We start from the raw sequence: 7,430 nt of genomic DNA, 5'->3' as shown, positions 1-7,430 counted from the left end.
GAAAATCATGGCGCAAGGCATCGGCTATATATTTAATCAAAGGAGGGGGGCCCCGCCCTGGGTCTGTTGTCCTCTGATCCATTGTCTGCTTCCCCTGCTCAGCTCTCCCTGCCAGGGCAGCTGACCCCCCTTTGTATTTTCCAGGCTTTTAGGACTTCCGGCTTCCCGCTGGGTTTGGTTAATGGACAGAAGGGAGAAGCCAGAGGATGCCTTCCCGAACCTCTCTACCTTGGTGGCTGTGGCTGCGTCCGCTCTGTGGCCCCAGATCCCAGACAGGCCACTGTGGTCTCATCTTCTGCCAGGTGACACTACTCCCTTGTCTCTGAAAACACCCCTTCTCCCTTTGTCCCCAGCCGCATCCCTGGGGAGGAGGGGTAGTGGCTTCCAGTCATTATTAATCTCTTGGTTGCCTGACTGCCCCCGTTTGGCTTTTCGGCTCCATTATCCCGAGTGTATCAAATTCCCTGCTTTAAATTTACACCTAAATCCTCAGAGTTTGCTTCTCTGTTTCTGGTTGGGCCCTGACTGGAGTAGCTGTAATAAGGCTTGTAGGGCTTGCAACTTTGTTGCTTTTCTGGATCCTACGGCGGATTCCTAACTGGAGAGCGCCTCCGACTCTCCACGGGAGCTTGCTGGGAACTCACAGGCTCAGGCACCACCCAAAGGCGCTGGAACAGAATCTCAGGGCGTATGGTCCAGGCACGCAGTGTGGAGTCACAACTTGGGTGACTCTAACCAGCACCCCCTGACCGCATCACTGAAAGCCCATCTGAAATCTTTGAAGGGGCCCAGGGCAAAATGTATTCCAAAATTGATTCACTAGCGATATTCAGCCACGGCCCTTACATAAACATAAAAGTCCACGAAGAAAAAGAGGACAGTTAAACGAAGCGCTAAAACCCTCTGTGATGGGGTCCGCTCAAGACTCAACCCGTTGTGCATTAAGTGGTGATTACACAACCAATTATTTTGATGAGAGTTGGCTTTGAGTCTTGCCTGGCCCCTAACCAAGGGTGGCACACCTGTGTTTTAATAGTTATATTGACTTAGATAATTTCAGAGGAGCAAGCATACACAGGCCTTGCTTTTTCTTCCCCCCACTCCTTTATATAGTTAATGCATCAACATGAAAATACTCCAACAGCATAAAAGAGTGTACAGGGAAAAGTGGGTTGCCTTCAACCTCCCTCAGGCCCCCAAGTTTCCTTTCTTAGGAAGCAACTGCTATGATCAGTTTCTTGGGCGTTCTTCAGAAGTTTCCTACGTATGTACAAAAAAGTTTATGTATACTCATCCATTTCTGTTTTCCAAATGACACCATAATGCAAACAACATTCTATATCCCCTTTTTTGCATGCCAATGTATCTTGGGAAACACTGGTTCGTAGGGCTCCAGATCTGCCTTATTGCTTTAGGAAGAGTTCACTTGTCCATTGTACACGTACGTATGGTAAAGTGTATTCAAACCATTTCTGTTAATGGACATTTAGTTCGTTGTGAGTTTCTTTGTTACTGCAAACAAAGCTGCAACAAATATCTGTGTCTGTTTTTATATCGGTACAGGAGAGAGTATATCTGTAGAATACTTTCCTAGACTAGAACGGCTGGGTCCGACGCCATTTAAAATTTTGATGCGATTCTGACGGGGTTGTGCCACGTAGAGCTCCTACCAGTAACTTGTCAGGGCACCAGTTTCCCACCTGCTCACACGATATTATCACATTTCTGATCTTTGTCAATCTGATGGGTAAAAAAAATGCTAAGTTGTAGATTTCATTTGCATGTCTTTAATTATGATACAGGCCTGAATTTAAGCAAAATGAAAGCAATTTTTTTTTAATGTTTATTTATTTTTAAGAGAGAGAGACAGAGTGTGAGTGGGGGAGGAGCAGAGGGAGCGGAGACCCAGAATCCAAAGCAGGCTCCAGGCTCCGCGCCGTCAGCACAGAGTCGGGCGCAGGGCTCGAACTCACAAACCAATGAGATCCTGGCCTGAGCGGAAGTGGGACGCTTAACCCACTGAGCCACCCGGGTGCCCCGAAGGCAAATTCTCAATGCTGCTCTCCAACAAAACCAAACCCTGTCGTTACATTCTGTGTAATTATTGACTTATAAGAGGTTCAAATATAATGCATATATGACGGGAGAGACACTTTGTTCCAAAGTTTGAACTCCAAAGACGGAATCTGAAAGCAGACCTCCTGGGGGTCCTCACTGTGTTAAAAGTTAGCATGTAACACATCTGGGTGTGCCGTTTTCAAGTGGTGTTAATTATACATTAAAGATGAAATTCAAATCAGGTATTTGCTGAGCTGTTGGAACACCCTTTGTGACACTAAGGTTTGAAAACTACTGATCTAGTTCTTATTTTGCAGAGACGGAAACTGAGTCCCTCCCATTCTTGTGGGAATCCAAAACTATTTGAAAAAAAATTTTTTAAACCTTTTTGGGAGATGTTTTTATGCCCTCCTTTTGTCATGATATAGTTTGAGCCCCCAAAAGTTGTGAAACTTTCATACCCTCGTACCCTTCACCCAGCTCCTGCCAAAGATGTTTTCATAGTCTTGATACCTGTCAGCACAGAGCCCGACATGGGGCTTGAACTCATGAATAGCCGTGAGATCATGACCTGAGCCAAAGCCGGACGGTTAACCGACTGAGCCACCCAGGCGTCCCCATACGGTGATCCCGTTTATCTGGCATTTTCTAAAAGACAGTGACAGTGACGGGAAGTACATCAGTGCTTACCAGGGTTTAACAGGAGGGGGAGGGTTTGACTGCACGGAGGTGACATGAGCCAATATGGTGGGGTGCTGGAAACATTCTGTGTCCTGATTGGGGTGATGGTCACCCAAATCTATACCTGTGTTGAAATTCACAGAACTATACACGGAAAGAAAAAAAAATCTCATTGTATTATAATATAAAAAACCCATTCTATATTAAAATTCTAGTTGATTCTTATTATTTGCTGTAGTTGTGTTCTATAGTTATCGTAACCGTTGAATTACAGAGCTCCTAGGCAAAAAACAAGGTTGGGTCTCTTGAGCCTCTGCTTATGACATTTTCATCAGTGCATAATCTTATGTGTGCTTCTGTTTAAAGACATTTTATTTAACATATATTGTCAATTCGTTAGCACTGAAGTCTGACAATAGCATTGTTACTTATGCCTGAACAAACCTTACCCAACACACCAATGTTCTCTGTAAGGATGTCACGGCCTTCCTGCCTGTAGAGCACTAGACGTCGCTTCGGCACTTTGCTTGGGGCCGTTTTATTATTGTTAATTTTATTAAGGAATGTCTGTGCCCAACGTGGGGCTCGAACCCATGATCCCAAGATCAAGTCACATGCTCTACCGACTGAGCCCGCCAGTTGACCCTGCTTGGGGGCTGTTTTATTTTATTTATTTATTTATTTATTTATTTATTTATTTATTTAATATATGAAATTTATTGTCAAATTGGTTTCCATACAACACCCAGTGCTCATCCCAAAAGGTGCCCTCCTCAATACCCATCACCTACCCTTCCCTCCCTCCCACCCCCCATCAGCCCTCAGTTTGTTCTCAGTTTTTAAGAGTCTCTTATGCTTTGTCTCTCTCCTACTCTAACTTTTTTTTTTTTTCCCCTTCCCCTCCCCCATGGGTTTCTGTTATGTTTCTCAGGATCCACATAAGAGTGAAACCATATGACATCTGTCTTTCTCTGTATGGCTTATTTCACTTAGCATCACACTCTCCAGTTCCATCCACGTTGCTACAAAAGGCCAGATTTCATTCTTTCTGATTGCCATGTAGTATTCCATTGTGTATATAAACCACAATTTCTTTATCCATTCATCAGTTGATGGACATTTAGGCTCTTTCCATAATTTGGCTATTGTTGAGAGTGCTGCTATAAACATTGGGGTACAAGTGCCCCTATGCATCAGTACTCCTGTATCCCTTGGGTAAATTCCTAGCAGTGCTATTGCTGGGTCATAGGGTAGGTCTATTTTTAATTTTCTGAGGAACCTCCACACTGCTTTCCAGAGCGGCTGCACCAATTTGCATTCCCACCAACAGTGCCAGACGGTTCCCGTTTCTCCACATCCTCTCCAGCATCTATAGTCTCCTGATTTGTTCATTTTGGCCACCCTGACTGGCGTTGAGGTGATATCTGAGTGTGGTTTTGATTTGTATTTTTGGGGGCTGTTTTAAACAGTTTGAGGGGTGCTTGGGTGGGTCAGTGGGTTAAGCGTCTGACTTTTGATTTTGGCTGAGGTCATGGTCTCATGGTTCATGGGATTGAGACCTTCATGGGGCCCTGTGCTGGCAGCATGGAATCTGCTTGGGCTTCTCTCTCTCTCTCTCTCTCTCTCTCTCTCTCTCTCTCTCTCTGTTCCTCCCCTGCTCTCTCTCTCTCTCTCACACACACACACTCTCTCTCTTTCCCCTAAAATAAATAAACATTAAAAAAAATGAACAGTTTGAAATCACCAACAAAAGCCACAAACAGTGTGTAAAACGTGGCACAAAACAGACCATGAAGACCCTTGCTCAGAGAATGAGGGCAGAATTGAGGAGGCAGAACATCGCCTTGGTTTGCTTGACGTCAGCTGGGAAGGTGCTGTCCCAAGACCCAAGTTTCTTGCCCCTCTGCGCATGTCCCTGAATGACCAGGAAAACGTGTCGAGTATTGATTTCAGTGTGAAATTTGAGCCAGCAGGTAAATTACAAATACTGAACTTGGGAATAATGAGGTCTACGGTAATCACCTCCGTGTTGCTGTGTTTCCCACGTCCCCGAGGACCTAAGTGTGATGCCATTCTCTGGTCGTTGTGCTGTTAGATGAAAACTTCTGCGTGTTCTCACTAGCTTTTAGCTGCTTCTCCTTGTTTCCTAGTAACCTAGAATTTGGTGACAATGTTCATCGGTGGGGTCGATGTCCGCCTGTGGCACGGGGTACCCAGAGGAGCCCTGCCATCTGACAACTAGTGTCCTCTGTCGTGGGCTCTGGGACATTGTATCGACTTTTTCTCTTCCCCTGTTTTCTCTGTTCTCTTGCTAGAACCCCCGGCACTTGGAAGCGGAGCTCCTTCCTGCCTTGGTCCTGTCGTTACGTATCATTTCTCTCTAACTTCCGTGTCTTGGTCTTTTTGCTCTGCCTTCTGGGATATTTCCTCTACTGTATCTTTCAGGCTTTCTATGCCATCTTCCACTCCTACTCTCGTGTTTTTTAACTTCCCAGGACTCTATTTTTGTTATCTGGATTAAGAAAATGCCGCCTGATTCTTATTTTGTGGAGGCAATACTTTCCCTTCTCTGAAGATGCTGATGTTTGGGGGAGGGGATTTTTTTCCCTGTCACCGAGTTGTGGTTTCCTGCGGGTGGCCTCACACTTCTCTGTTCAGCTGTTTTTGCCTTGGCCAAGGTCCCGTGCTCCTTGGCTACCCGACCTTACTGTAGAAAGAGGCACGAAAGCGCTGATTGGCAGTTCTGAGCGCAGGGGGGAGGCTTGACTGCTTGTCAAGGCTGAGCATCATTGTGTCCTTGCCTTCCCCTCCTCACACCCACAGGTTTCCTTTTTCTATGCTGGGCAGATTTCCCAGAGAATGCGTGCCACCCAGCTGCTGGAGGATGGCCGCCATCTTGCCTGTGGTCTTGGGAGGTGGTGGTGGGGGGAAGGTCAAGGGACCTCGGCAATCAGTTTGTAACCCTTCTCTTGTCCTCTCTATTTTCAGTTTAGTCCCTGTGCCTAAAGCTCCCTGTCCAGAGACCTTACCTAACAAAAGGCACTTTCCAGATGTGATTAAATGAAGGGTCTTGAACTGGGGAGATTGCCCTGGGTTGTCTGGGTGAGCCCAGTGCAATGGCAGTGACCTCACAGAGGGGAGGCAGGAGGGTCAGAGTCACAGAAGGTGTGGTAATGGACAAAGAGGTCAGAGAAGGACCTTCAAGCTGCTGGCTTTGAAGATGGAGGAAGAGGCCACAATCCAAGGAATGTGGATGGAACAGATGGGAAACGGATTCTCTCCTAGAGCCTCCAGAAGGATCCAGCCCTACCAACACCTTGGTTTGTGGACTTCTGACCTGCGGACCTGTAAGATAATGAGCCACTTCGTGTTTTAAGCCACACAGTTGGTGGTAACTTATCACAGCAGCGGTAGGAAACTACTACACCTCAGTTGGCACATTCATTTCAATTCTTCCTGATCTGGGCATAGGTCTGTTCTTTGGGTCCTCCTTTGAATGAGGTCCAACACCTCCCAAAGGGACCAGCCCAGTGAGACTGCGTTTGGACTTCTGGGCACCTGGACTATAAGATCCTCATTGCTGCAAGCCTCTAAGTTCATGGCAATTTGGTGGAGCAGCGGGAGGAAACTGACGTACTTCCCTCGGCTTTGGCACGCACAGGGCATTTTAGTACCGTGTGCCTGGGATGAAAAGGTTGGCGTGGAGACATTCTCAAATAACTCACTAACTTAATAAATAACTCAAAAGGAAGCCCGCAGCCTGCAGGAAAAAAGTCAGCTTTTATTGTACCAGGATCACTTATACGGTTTTTGAAATGTATGCACGTCCCCGCGCTCCTAGTAATGTAACCGAAATTGAACTAAAAGTGTGAGAGCCAGAGATCCTGTTGGGTCAGTGCGAATGTCTGCCCGCAGGACATGAAAGGTTCCCGAGACCTCCTGTAGTCGCAGGACATGAAGCCGGTGTTAACAAGGCCACGGCCGGGAGGTGTCCAAGGCAGAAGGAAGGTGCACAGTGAGAGCCACTGCTGTTAATCTCCTTTCCCACATCGTGAAGGTGACTTCGCGGTTGAAACATCACAACTGACTTCCTCTTTGATTTTTACCAGAGATTTTGCCTTCCTCTTCATTTTTTTTTTTTTTTTTTTTTGTTGGCAGTTATGTGACATATTTTTTTTCCAAAAGAACTTATTCAGCACTTCAAGGTGTCATGACTCTTTACTCCAGTGTCCTAGTATATTTGGCTCAAGTTAAAAAGAAAAAAAAAAGGGGGGTTGACTTTGGTCCGTGCATTTGGCTGACCAGGCCTAGAATGAAAAAGAAAAAAAAAAAAAAAAAAGAACAGAATTGACTAAGAAAAGTCACTGAGTTATAGTGGCTCATTTGTGGCCTAAGTTCCACATATTTATTCCTTGTTTGTTTGGTTTTTTTTTCTTAATGGCCTCCTACTTGGGAACTGCTTAAGAGACACATGAATAACCTAGTTTAGGCTCTGGATCCTGTCGTGGGTTGAACTGAATCCCCCTCTACAATATGTTGAAGACTTTACCCCTGGTACTTGTGAATGTAACCTTATTTGGAAACAGGGTCTTTGCAGACGTAAGTAAGGATGAGGTCAGACTGGAGGAGGGTGGGCCCTTAATCCAACAGGATTGGTATCCTCGTAAGAAGAGAAGAGACACAGACAGGCA

At 45.9% G+C, this 7,430-nt stretch overlaps 1 long non-coding RNA gene across 1 annotated transcript; it reads right to left on the bottom strand.

The window, feature by feature from the left end:
- Positions 1-1,475: 1,475 nt before the first annotated feature.
- LOC122214877 lies at positions 1,476-5,811 on the bottom strand. Its single transcript, XR_006200121.1, has 3 exons — positions 4,762-5,811; positions 2,749-2,883; positions 1,476-1,740 (listed from the first exon to the last, which is right to left on the bottom strand). It is a non-coding gene; the product is annotated as an uncharacterized LOC122214877 (long non-coding RNA).
- Between the last annotated feature and the right edge of the window lie 1,619 nt (positions 5,812-7,430).

Source organism: Panthera leo, chromosome A3, assembly GCF_018350215.1.
Source record: "Panthera leo isolate Ple1 chromosome A3, P.leo_Ple1_pat1.1, whole genome shotgun sequence".
Taxonomy (NCBI): Eukaryota; Metazoa; Chordata; class Mammalia; order Carnivora; family Felidae; genus Panthera; species Panthera leo.
Note: the sequence above shows the minus strand (reverse complement) of the source record. Positions and strands in the feature narration are given on the sequence as shown.